Raw genomic sequence first — 12,786 nt, 5'->3', positions numbered from 1 at the left:
GCAGCGTTTTTTGCCACACTTTTTCCTTCCCACAGACTTCCCACTGAGGTGCCTTGATACAGCACTCTGGGAACAGCCTATTTGTTCAGAAATTTCTTTCTGTCTTACCCTCTTGCTTGAGGGTGTCAGTGATGGCCTTCTGGACAGCAGTCAGGTCGGCAGTCTGAGTAATGAGTAATGAATTGAGGAATAGAACAGGCTGGGTTTTTAAAAAAAGTTTTTAAAAGCCTCAGGAATCTTTTGCAGGTTTTTAGAGTGAATTAGTTGATTCAGATGATTAGGTTGATAGCTCGTTTAGAGACCCTTTTCATTGTATGCTAATTTTTTGAGATAGGAATTTTGGGTTTTCATGAGCTGTATGCCAAAATCATCAGTATTAAAACAATAAAAGACCTGAAATGGTTCAGTTGGTGTGCAATGAATCTAAAATATATGAAAGTTTAATTTGTATCATTACGTTATGGAAAATAATTAACTTTATCACAATATGCTAATTTTTTGAGAAGGACCTGTGTATATATATATATATATATATATATATATATATATATATATATATAAAACACTGGCCAAACATAATGTGGATGCACACACATTCTAATGAACTGATGTGGAACTAACAGGTGCATAAACCAACCAACCATTGTACTGTGAGAGATTAAGTTTGTCAGATTCAAATATATGAGTTAATATTTCTTTTGTAATTTGACTTGAGAAAATAAGATCTCTGAAAACAACTAAGTGCCTCAAAATTATCGAAGCAAATCAGAGATGTATAATTAAGTGTTTAAATATTTACTCTCAATTGATGGCCAGCCTGTTCATGGAGGCTCAGTCAGAATATAGTGTTTTTATATAATCACACACTGCAGAGTCAAAAGGGATCATTTTTTTTAGAAGAAAAACAACTAATTACTCTTCTGCCTTCAACCTGAGATTAATTATATTTTCTGTTATTAAATAAAGTTATTTATCACAATGAAAAGTCAATGTCAAAAAGTAAAAAGTCAGCATAGTAAAAAACAAAATAATAATGCAGTATGTGATTTGGTGTCGTAGGCTAGTTATTTTTCATCTGCCGATGCTGCTGAGGTGTCTGTTTGTAGAACTTATTTTGCATTCTTATTTTTCATCTATCACAAACGTGCTCCCACTCTCCAGAACAAAGACATGCGAAAGAAAGAAAGAAAGAAAGAGATAGATTTGAAAATGAAATAGAAATTGAATACTGTTTACTGCATACTGTGCAGTGTATACTGCATACTATTTTTAGAAATGTACTGTAACACTATGCATCATTGGTGTAGCATGACATTGTGTGTTTCATGTTTAATTCAGCAAATTACTTCCATTTCTCACCTGAGGAAAAAAAACAGTTACGTTTTATTTTAAGTTGTGTTGGGAGACTAAGTAATGATTGAAGAAGTACAAGTTTATAACTCTGGCTGATTTTAATTTCAGTTCATACATCACACTGGCAATGCAATGTCAAACTGAACACATATTGCATTGTATGATACTGTTCAATCACCGTTTTATTATGCACTATAGGTGAAAGCTGTAAATCCGAGCCCTTAGAAAATAAACAGCATTTCCACATCAAGCCACATGTTTTGAGGCATAGTCTTGTTGACTGGCTGATTTCCGGTCTTCAGAATGTCTCAGTCTATAAGATAAACAATTAAAGTTCCCCTTACAGTGTATATTTAAAAAAAAAATCAAATGAGCATATGCACATGATAGCTTATCTAACACATTTAGTGGGATTTGTGCCTCTAATGCTAAAAAATGTCACCAGGGAACTACCACACCAACTACTATTTCAGGAAAAAAGATATTCCTTCTGTTTTTAACATTTATTTCAGGGTCTAAGCACCGTATCTAGTCCATCACAGAGTTCTGAGAGACTGTCTGCTGTGTCTTCTCATTTCATCCTCCTCTCTGCATGCTTGAGAACACCACAGCCTTTCTGTCACCCCGCTGTTCCTGACCACTAGTCCGAAAACTCTCTTTACAGTTCATTTCAGAAATGAATATCCGTGATTGATGAGAGCTGACAGTGGAGTTATCATTTCCGAAACATGTGCTACCAAGAGGACAGACCGTTTCTGTGACAAAAGTGAACCTTAAAGAATTGACATATCTGTCTAGGTTTGTATTTGTAATAATAATGCAGAGATAAAAGCCCCCTAATGGAATATATATATATATATATATATTTCATTAAATATATTTCAGGGTATATATATATATATATATATATATATATATATATATATTAGAGGTGGGCATAGATTATTTTTTTTTAATCTAGATTAATCTCACTGGAATCTTGGAATTAATCTAGATTAAAATGGCTCATTTGAATTCTGCCGAAGGCATTCAGAATATGTGTGTTACCCAATTATTGACTAAAAGTAAGTCTTTGAGAATAGTTCGCCTCGCGTAGGGATGTGAATTTCTGCCAAAAATGCCATTCGACAATAGAGGAGCAAAAGTCGAATATCGGTCAAAAAAAATATAAAATACAATAAATAAATAAAACGCACAATTACAATGACAGAAAGGGAGGCCAATTTCATCTTTAGCGATTTTTCATCAAACAAACTGTTTATTAATTGAACAAGTAACATGTTTTCGTTGTTTTTTTTTAAAACATAGTAGGCTAATTGGAAGAAGAAAAAACAATAAGCACGACGTAGCTACAGGCCAAACCTTGAACGTTAGATCAAAAAATAATGTCATATGTAATAATGATTTTATGTGAACCTGCCTTTAGCGGCAATAGCCTCCTCCTTTTTAAACAAATTAGTTTCAATCAATGTAAACTATTCGTGTGACTATGCCCCTGCGCAATACACACACATTACCGCGGGATGGCGGGTGTTCATTTCATAAACTGTACACAATGGTAGCTTATTTATTTTGTAGCCTATAAATTAATGTATATGTCCAACGGATAATGTCATACTTTTTAGTAGTGCTATCGTGGCGTAATAATCTGTTTGGTTGTAAAACGTATTACCTGAATGAAATGAAATCGAATGTATCGTCCTGTGGAATAATTCATTCACAGACAGCTTACGAAGATGTTCAACTAATAAAGATCTTCATCGCTGGCAAAAATATGATGCATTTGCAGATTTGCTTTCACTAGACTAAACTGTAGCTCTTGATGTTCTTACATCTTCCTGTTACGACTCCGTGTCGAGTGTGCTTGAACGCGCATCAGAGTTCAGACGATTCAGTGCGTGAGGAACGTAGGGGAGAACCGGGGCGAAAGTAACACGGGACTAAAGTAACAAAGCGATTTTCTCTGAGCCCTGACTACATTTGCGTTTCAAGCCATGACAGCATGTTCAGCATGCAGCCAGTGACAGAGCTGCTAAATATCACGTGATTTCATCATCGTTTCCCGCGGTTAGGTCCGGAAAGCTATTTTCGAGTACGGCAAGTAAATTACTGAAGCGGTACTTTTTTTCTATTTACAAGTTGTGTTTCTCGTTTAATGTGTCACAGTAATGATCAATCTACATGTTATTTAGTGCTGCAACACATGATAAAGTTAGCCTTGTCAGAGTTTTTCGATATACAAGTAATTCGGGTTTAAGTGTCAGGAGTTCCAGTCGGGACGAAAGTAACACTTGTTACTTTTGTCCCGCTGCTTTGTTTACGCATAGAAACAGCTGGATGGAAACATGACTACAGTTAGATTATTTTGATAATTCATGAATTTATCTTATTTAGTTTAATTGTCATATTGTTCATTATGTTGAATGTTTTATAAAATGGATTGACATTCACAATACAAAAATATTTTAAGCAAATCAAGTTTGTACTGTCTGGTTATTTTTGAAACATTTGATGAAACTGAAATTTAAAATTAAAATGTAATGTTAATTTTTTTGCAAAGATAAATGACAAAATATGTTTGCAGTTATATGAACAGAGTCATAGTTAATGAAAACCAGAGGAACACAAAATTAAAATATAGGTGTATTGTTGTAAATGTATTGTTGTTACTTTTGACCCAACTGTGTGTTACTTTCGTCCCAACTGACGGGGTCGAAAGTAACAATGTGCAACTTATGTTCAAAGTGAAATTATACTGAAGTCATTCGACATTTGTACAAAATACCACATGGTATTGATAGACCACACTTGTGAGTTATTAACCACAGCAAAAATATATCTCGGTCTAAAACAATATCTTTTAAAATTATGTTTTCCTGAAAAATGGTACTTTCGCCCCTGCTCTCCCCTACTGAACAGAACTGATTCGCGAACCGATTTAGACAGATCTGCCAACTTGTTTGATGAAGTCTTTGAACAGAATCGACCCAAAAGAGTGATTCATTTGTAAATTGAGCATCGCTCATGCCCATAAAAAAGATACAGCGCGCTTGGAATAAACTCATTTAACAACATGTAAAGTAACGAGAGGAACGATCAACGTAACATGTAAAAGTATACACCTTGTGTCCCTGACAGGAAAATACCCTGCTGCCCGATTTGCGCAAAAATATAACGATATTCGAAAAAGCTATTTTATGATACCAACCCAACTTTGAGAATAGATTAACGGCGATATTTTTTTTATCGCCCGATAAGTCTCACGTTAACGCAGCACGTTAACGCCGATAACGGCCCACCACTAATATATATATATATATATATATATATATATATATATATATTCCTAATGTATTGATGAAGCAATATACATGTTTTTTTTTTTTTAATAAAGATGGTATATATTACTGAATATTGGTTGAACAATTTTAAAATTTATTTTAAAATGTGCACTCACCGGTCACTTTATTATTGGGGTGCGTCTCAAAAAACTCACTAGCTTCTGAGTTTGTGAACCAGTATTTCGTGTACACGAATCCGGTTACTTGTAATGACTCTGGTTCACTCATAGGGTTCACTCATAGACTGTAAAAAGCCGTTACGCTTTTTTGGCTAAAGGTTGCTGGCTTGTCATCTAGTGGCTTTGATGCACCCCATGTCTACATGCTTCGATGCAATGATATGCTGATTGGCTGATTGTGTTAATGAGCAGTTGAACAGGTGTACCAAATAAAGTGGCTGGTGAGTCTTATGGCAAACTATGCTTCAATTTTTTTGACTCATTCCTGCATGATTTAAAAAAAAAAGAAAAAAAAAAGAACAGCATGAAATTACAAGTAACATGCAGTGCAGGAGAGACAGACACTTTTTTTCACCCCAAATTATTTTAAAGGAATTATTTTATTAGCACTACAGACATATTCCACATGGCACATCAGGCTTTTTACCTGGGGGCCTTCAGCCTCATTGCATCTATTTCTCTCTCACTGAATAAAAGTGTAGACTTTGTAATGTAGTATGAGGGATGCAATCTGGCCAGTGCCATTGTTGTGAAGGGTAGTTAGTTCTTGGGTTGCTCTGATGTGTGTAATTGCTGATAGCAATCCATGTAGTCAAGAATACTTCTCCCAGTGTGCAATGCTTATTGATTGACTGAAACCATGTTTGTTTGCCCATGTTGTGTACATGTACTGCTGTGCAGTGCTCAGTATGCACATGCTCGCGTCATCAGCCACGAGTGAACTCACTATTTCCACAGTGGGTTCAATTATAATAGTTAAATTACATCGGCTTTGACTATTTCAACCGGACGCTTTATCCCTGTACCACTAGGGAAGTCTAATTTTCTTATGCAAATTGGCAAAAAGATTTACGCATTCATGATCACATTATTATCTTGGCAATCTTAGCAAACCACATCCTGTGTTTGTCTGTTGTGGTCAGCAGGACTCCCAGAAGTAAATGTGGTGATTTTAATGAACAACATATTACTCTGTGTTATTCAGCAAGCAGTTGTGTGCAAGAACGGATTTAGAAAATGTAATACTATAGGCTCTATACAATGTCCAAAATATTTTAAAATTGTTTTGCCATACCTGCCAATAATAGTTGAACTGAGAAAATGTAATGGCCATAAAAAATTGTTTTACTGGTCATGAAGCTGTTTTTTTAATAAAGGCCTATTGTTTTTATTGTTCCTACTGTGGTGTTATTTAGATACTTTCCCTTTCATATTTATGACACACAGTCATTATCTCTCTTTGGAACTAGACTCCTTTAAAAAGTAAAGAAGCTTATGCCACATTAACTGTCGACCAATAGAATGCAACACTCTGGTTCTGGAGTAAAATCCCATTAATTTACTCAATAGGGGAATTTATTTTGAACAATAACTTCTAAATCATTAAAGACAGACCTGCTGTGAGCTATGATGTTGTTAATGGCATATGCTTTTGTTGAAGCCATGCCACGTCTTGGTTTTGGTCGATGGCCCAGTCCCAATTCGCATACTATCCATCCTAAATAGTAATCGAAAATGTAAAATCGAAAAATTGAAATTAGTGTTCCAAAGATACACGGATGGTCTACTATTTCCGGTCAGAATCTGAAGTGTAGATTGATGCGAAGTCTAACGGGTAATATTGCCCACAACCCATCTCGCGTTGGACGAGGATTCGGTTAGAACTACAAACACGAGTGAAAAGTGTTAAAAAAACTACAGACATCGAGGACACGCGAGTCCGGCACTTATGTAGACAGTTTTAGATAAGGGGGTTTGAGTGATTAATTATCAGTATCTAACCTGACGAAAATGTATTTATTCAACGTTGTCAAAATCAAATTAGATTGAATGGAGGATTTTAACTGTGACAAGATGATTGACAGGGCAGTTTACGGTGACAGGATGCACGCAACAGATCTGTCCGTTAAAGATGACGTGATAGTATGTCCCAAAGCTTGCCTAATCTTTTGCTACACACTCAAAAGTATGTACTTTTTCTTCACAAAAAGAGTACGTACTTTTAGGTCGTAGTATAAGTAGGTGAATTGGGACTGGGCCCATGTTTCATGTCAGTCATGTTTCTGGTTGTGATTCCCTGTTATAGTCCCATATATCCCATGTGAATGTGTCATTTTGTCATTGGTTGATTGTCTATTCATGTGCACAGGTGTCCCTTGTCTAGTCAATAGTCCTTGTGTATTTCAGCTCTCATGTTTGCCATGTGTCCTTGTCAAGTATTGTTTCACTGTAACGTCTGTTGGTAAGGTCATTGACATGACAATTTTTAAATATATGCTGCTCTTGGGTTCTTCAAACTTGCCTTCAGTGGACATTTGTTACAAGCCATTGGCCCACATTATTTCATCAAATTTTTTTTTTGTATCAATGTTTGTAATGTTGTGATTTGGTTGATGATGTTTGGTTCATAGTAACCTGGAGTGAGTTCACATAGTGTTACCGCGCAGTGCTTCTGTGTTGTACGTCACACGTAGGCTCACTATTGGCCGACGCTGGTCATGTGTGTGATGCGTGTGACGTACAACACAGAAACGCTGCGCTGTTAAACTACGTCAACTCACTCGAGGCCTACAGAGAAGGATATGAATAGTTGAAGTAAAGTTGTTGTTTTTTTTGTGCACAAAGTATTCTGGTCGCTTGATAAACTTAAGATTGAGCCACTGTATTCACTTGGACAATTTTAACGATGTCTTTAATTATTTTTCGTGGCCGGCAAGTTTCAATCCCTGAAGAAGCCTATGGAGGAGTGATCCAGCTCTCAGATTTCATCAAAAATATCTTAATTCGTCTTCCGAAGATGAACGAAGGTCGTACGGGGTTGGAACAACATGAGGGTGAGTAATTACTGACAAAATTTTCATTTTGGGGTGAACTATCCCTTTAACACATGACGACTACTACTAAAACTAACAATACAGAATGAAAGAGTGCTGACTGACTGCCTAGGCCTTAAAGGTTTGCGGCTCATTAATGTTAGCACAGTCAGTTAAGTCTGTAGACAGGTGGGACAAATGATGGGACGTGTTCGGATCTGTGCATTAAGCCCTGCATTGTTAAATCAACCTTAATGATTTTTTTTTTCTCATTTTGGTGGCTTAATGCGAGAAAAATCATGGAGTGACATGTTTTGGAAGTAAAAGAAAATCATAGATAAACATCTTATGTTAAATTCCCCTGAGGTATAAATTGTTACATGATGCGCAATGCCACGGCAGATGTTTAATTGGTTTTATGGGTATTTGTGTATATCAGTGAGGGTCAGGGTCTCATTCTTACAATTCAGTTTAAACCATCCACTATGTTGTAGCTCCTTATGAAGTTGCTGGCCACCTGGTGACTAAATCTGATTTACTTATTGGCCAAAGCCAATACTCGCATTTGACGCTTGCCGAGTGTTCAATATGGACCCTGATAGACTGTACGAACCATAACATGTTTTGACTTCACAGAAATATATTTCCTATTAGGAGAAAAGGGATAGAGAGGCCAAGACCCAGCCATGATCATGATTCAGTACTCATAGTGTTTAATTTCAGACCTGTACCACATCTGATGTCATTATCGTTCATTATTTACTGCATTTAAGTACTGCAACCATTGGCTTGCTTAGTTGGGGACATTTAATTTTATATTTAACAATATTATTATGACATTATTTTCCTATTATCTCTATAAAGCTGTTTTGAACAATCTGTATTTTAAAAGGCGCTATATAAATAAAGGTGACTTGACTTGACGAGAGGCCAGCAAGCTAATTGATTAGCAAATTAGCAAAACATTAGAGTAGGGAAATCAAACCAATTAGAAACGTCCTTGCATGAATCACACATCCTCTAAGCACTTTGGTTTTCAAGACTTCCGAGTCATTGTGCTACAAGAAGCACTGACAAGCCAAATGAATCCGCAGACTCAGAGCTGAGAGGGAGCTACGCTAATGAGACAGACGCTTTTCTTTTGATACAGCTCCAGCAGCTCTACCCATTCAGGGTGGGAGGTATGGAGTAAGAATTCATTATTAAAAAGATCTAATGTGTGATGTATTTACTGAGGTGGCTGTCCCTCAGGTGGGCGCTGTGTTTGAAGTCGTTTTACATGAGCGGGAGGTGAGACATTGAATACTAATGCCACTCTTGTTTCCTGGAAGCGGCTTACAGTGCTTTGAAGCTTACACAATATCATTTGGGTCTGTTGTAAGTTTGCAGGAACAAAGCCCAGATCGGGCGTCATCTCTGCAGTCAGATATCTATGACCACGGTCTGTTTAAAGTCCGTGAACCACACGGTGATGCTTAAATAGGAAACTTCTCTGAAGTATGTCTGTAATTCTGAAGGAAATACAAGCGCTCACCAGGCAAAAGAAGAATGGTGTTAAAGCTTTAGGTGAAATTGCAGTTGTAAAGCGAAATCAGTTAGAGGGAGGAAAACAAAGAGACTTGGGGCCTCATTTATAAACGTTGCGTACGCACAAAAGAAGGCGTACGCCGCTCCCTACGCAATAATTGGTATGTATAAAAAGCAAACTTGGCGGTAAAATGTGCGGTCCTTCACGCAAGCTCTGACCCAGGCGTACGCACAAAAACGGGTGAAATGAGAAATGGGCGACACCGTCGTCAGATGGAAGAAACACGTGAAAGTGTGTGAAACTGTAGACCGTTGTGTAAAATAAATGGCAATACTGCCTCTCATAAATAACACAAAGACTTCACAAAGCAAGTCTTACAATTAACAGCCTACACGAACACCCGTTTGATCGATCTGCAACAGAAATGCAAATTAACACATGTTTGCAAAAAGAAAAGTGAAATATGTTCTGCAATAATATTGGCATGTTATACAATTCATCCCCATAAATAAGATGATAAACAGAACGAAATAATGTACAAAACTGATATTCTCGCCGATGTGTCCGTCTGGCGGAGCAGATATAGATGCAATTAGATAGTCAGTCAGATAGATAGATAATTAGGGAGATATATAGATAGATAGATAGATAGATAGATAGATAAATAGATAGATGTATTATTTGTCCACTGGGGAAAGTTGTTTTCATAGTTAAAATGTCTTTTTTAAATGTCGGTGTCCCCTTTCCCCCACCCGTGGCAGACACATTCTGGCGATGGAGCCAGAATGGCCACAGTCCGAGGTTGTGAGGCTACAGCATTTACGGCGTCTGCAACCTTTTGCCACGCAAGTGCCTTTTTGGCATTAGTAATGCCCACACTGTGCCCTCCAAACAACATTTTTCTCCTCTTTTCCACCTCGCCAACGATAACTTCTACTTCACATTGAGTGAAGTTACGTTTTTTTGATATCCTCTCTGTGTTTGCCATGATTTCGCAATCGATGAATATGGACTTGTGGGCGTTTCACGTACTATTTATGGGCAACTATGGGCGTGACATGAAGCCGCAAAAGCTGCGCTACATTTAGAATTGATTGTGATTTATTAAGGGAAAAATGCGTAGGATGTGCGTGCGCACGGTTTTATAAATCCGAACATTTCTGTGCGTACGCACGACATTGTTTCATACGTACGCCACTTCTGACGCAAATCCTACGCAAAGTTTTATAAATGAGGCCCTTGGTCTTATTCACTAAAACTGTAAGTCTGTTTGAGCATAAATGTGTTTCTCACCTTCAACCTAATTGTGGCGAGCGGGGGCTAAGGAGCAAGGAGAGAGAGGTGCTAACCAAGATAAGCAACCTGGGAGTTCACATTAATAAAACTCTAATAAGATTTACAATGTAGCCAACTACGCCACCTCAGGATTTTCACCCAAGGATATGTAATACTCAAACACAGGTTCGTTCTTCCCAAGGACTGAGACAGTTCTGATATTTAAAAGCAATTTATTACATAAAATCTTTTCACATTGAGAAACACCACATTCACTAATAAATACCTTTCAGACATTTACCTCTTAATTACCCACAGATGTAATACAGAAAAGGTATTTTAAATAAATAAAACAAAGAAAAAAAAACAAGAAAATAAATACTGGGGCTTAATCAAAGACACGAACAGGAAAAGGAATCCCTGACCCACTTGTAAGTCACCACTTATTAGACTGCACCCACACGCTACTGACCCTCACTACAAATGCAATGAAGCAAATCCACACTCAAGTGTGTTTACATTTACATTTATTCATTTAGCTGATGCTTTTATCCAAAGCGACTTACAATTGCTATATATGTCAGAGGTTGCACGTCTGGAGCAACTAGGGGTTAAGTGTCTTGCTCAGGGACACATTGGTGTCTCACAGTGGATTCGAACCTGGGTCTCTCACACCAAATGCATGTGTCTTATCCACTGCGCCATCACCACCCCTGATGTTAAACACCACATCCCAAAAGCGGGTGGGCCAAATAGCCTTTCACAAATGTCTCAGAGAACCCACAGTACTCAAATTACAGGTTCCCTAAAAGAATACTCACGACACACAGCATGTTTATACAGAAGACAAAAGCAGCAATACATTTACAATGAAGACAAAACAGCAGCGTAGTCTGGGTCTGTGCGTTAGACACGACCCCCAACTGCGTCAGAACAACGTATATAAAACCACTGCTTGCTGCCACATGCTCGCTGCACTGCAACAACAGAGATTGGAGAAATAAGTAACACATACTACACGACTCCAGGGAAAGGCAGAAAATGGAAACCTAGACATGGCTAAACACAAACTCAGCTACCTGTGCACCTTGCTTTTATTATAAGTGCAATCATGATAATGATTAACCAGCCGGTATCTGACACAGCTGAATCCATGGGGAAATTGTTCCCATTCTCCACCAGGCGGAGTAATGGAGGAAAATCCCCAATCTGCTACATAATGTTGATGAATCAAGATTATTCTAGACGGGGGAGCGTGTGCCTTCACTTAGTAATTAGCATAAAACACGCCAAAACCATCTCCATATAAGGGCTTTCCGTATAACCTCTGCTGTACAGTTATTCGTCAGTGTGTTAATGCCTTAAAGCATGGTGTGACATGGAAGAGTTTGAGATACAAATCACAACACTGTCTTGTAAAAGAGGAGTTTATTCATTGTTACAGATCCACATTCCAGTGTTTGTGTTTCTGAAAATAAGAAAGCATGAATTGGAGTTAGACACGCAATGCTTTAATAATGGTGATTTTTCTTTGTCTTACCTTTTATACTTTTTTTAGTAGGATGGGCCGGCGAACAGGAAGCCAGGTATATACCGTCATTAGGAGGAGTTCAATGGTTGGGAAAGTTATTGCATTGAATGCATGTTTTTTTCAAATCCTTGTGGGTTTTCATGATTGAAATATAGAGCATTTTAAAGAAAATGTTGTTATAATTAATGTTTGTAGAGTGATGAAATGGTCCTAATACCCATGTTAAACTAATGCCGGGCGTACACCAAAGGATTTTCACAGTCCCAGACTAAAGACCGGCAGTCTTTAGGAATCTTACTGGAGTCTCGGCGCGCTACCGTCGTCTCGATCCTTAAATGTGAGGTGATAATCTGCAGTCGGCGACCCGATTTATGCCAGTCTTTCTCTAGTCTTTCATATCAAACATGTTTGATATTATCGCAAGTCTTTTGTCTGAGACTAAAAACTGTGAACCCAAGTCTTTAGATGTGAGCTGATAATCTTATAGTCTTTTCTAAATCTTTTCAAAGTCTTTAGGTGTAGATAGATACGCACTTTCATGAGATCGTGTTGTATGTTCCCAGCAGTCCTGAGATCTCTCTCGCACACAATAACTGAAGCACATGCGCAGCTGCAATGATGGCCCTTTGCCCTTGCCAGTTCAAAATCATGGTGATGTTTGGCGATACATCGAAACATATTTCGCATTCGTCCATCTGTGCAAAAACCCCTTTAAGCATGTGCGATGTCTCAGATAGTATAGCCCCTTTCACACAGCTCTTTGATC

The 12,786-nt window shown here is 37.7% G+C and overlaps 1 long non-coding RNA gene across 1 annotated transcript; it reads left to right on the top strand.

Annotated features, from left to right (window-relative positions):
* The first annotated feature begins 8,792 nt into the window (after positions 1–8,792).
* On the top strand, positions 8,793–12,243 carry LOC143757463 (uncharacterized). Its single transcript, XR_013210549.1, has 4 exons — positions 8,793–8,867; positions 8,938–8,976; positions 9,076–9,138; positions 12,051–12,243. It is a non-coding gene; the product is annotated as an uncharacterized LOC143757463 (long non-coding RNA).
* Positions 12,244–12,786: the final 543 nt, after the last annotated feature.

This window comes from Siphateles boraxobius, unplaced genomic scaffold, assembly GCF_051911475.1.
Source record: "Siphateles boraxobius isolate OS27281-9 unplaced genomic scaffold, OSU_SipBor_1 30, whole genome shotgun sequence".
NCBI lineage: Eukaryota > Metazoa > Chordata > Actinopteri > Cypriniformes > Leuciscidae > Siphateles > Siphateles boraxobius.
The sequence above is the reverse complement of the archived record's forward strand: the minus strand, read 5'-3'. Positions and strand labels throughout refer to the sequence as shown.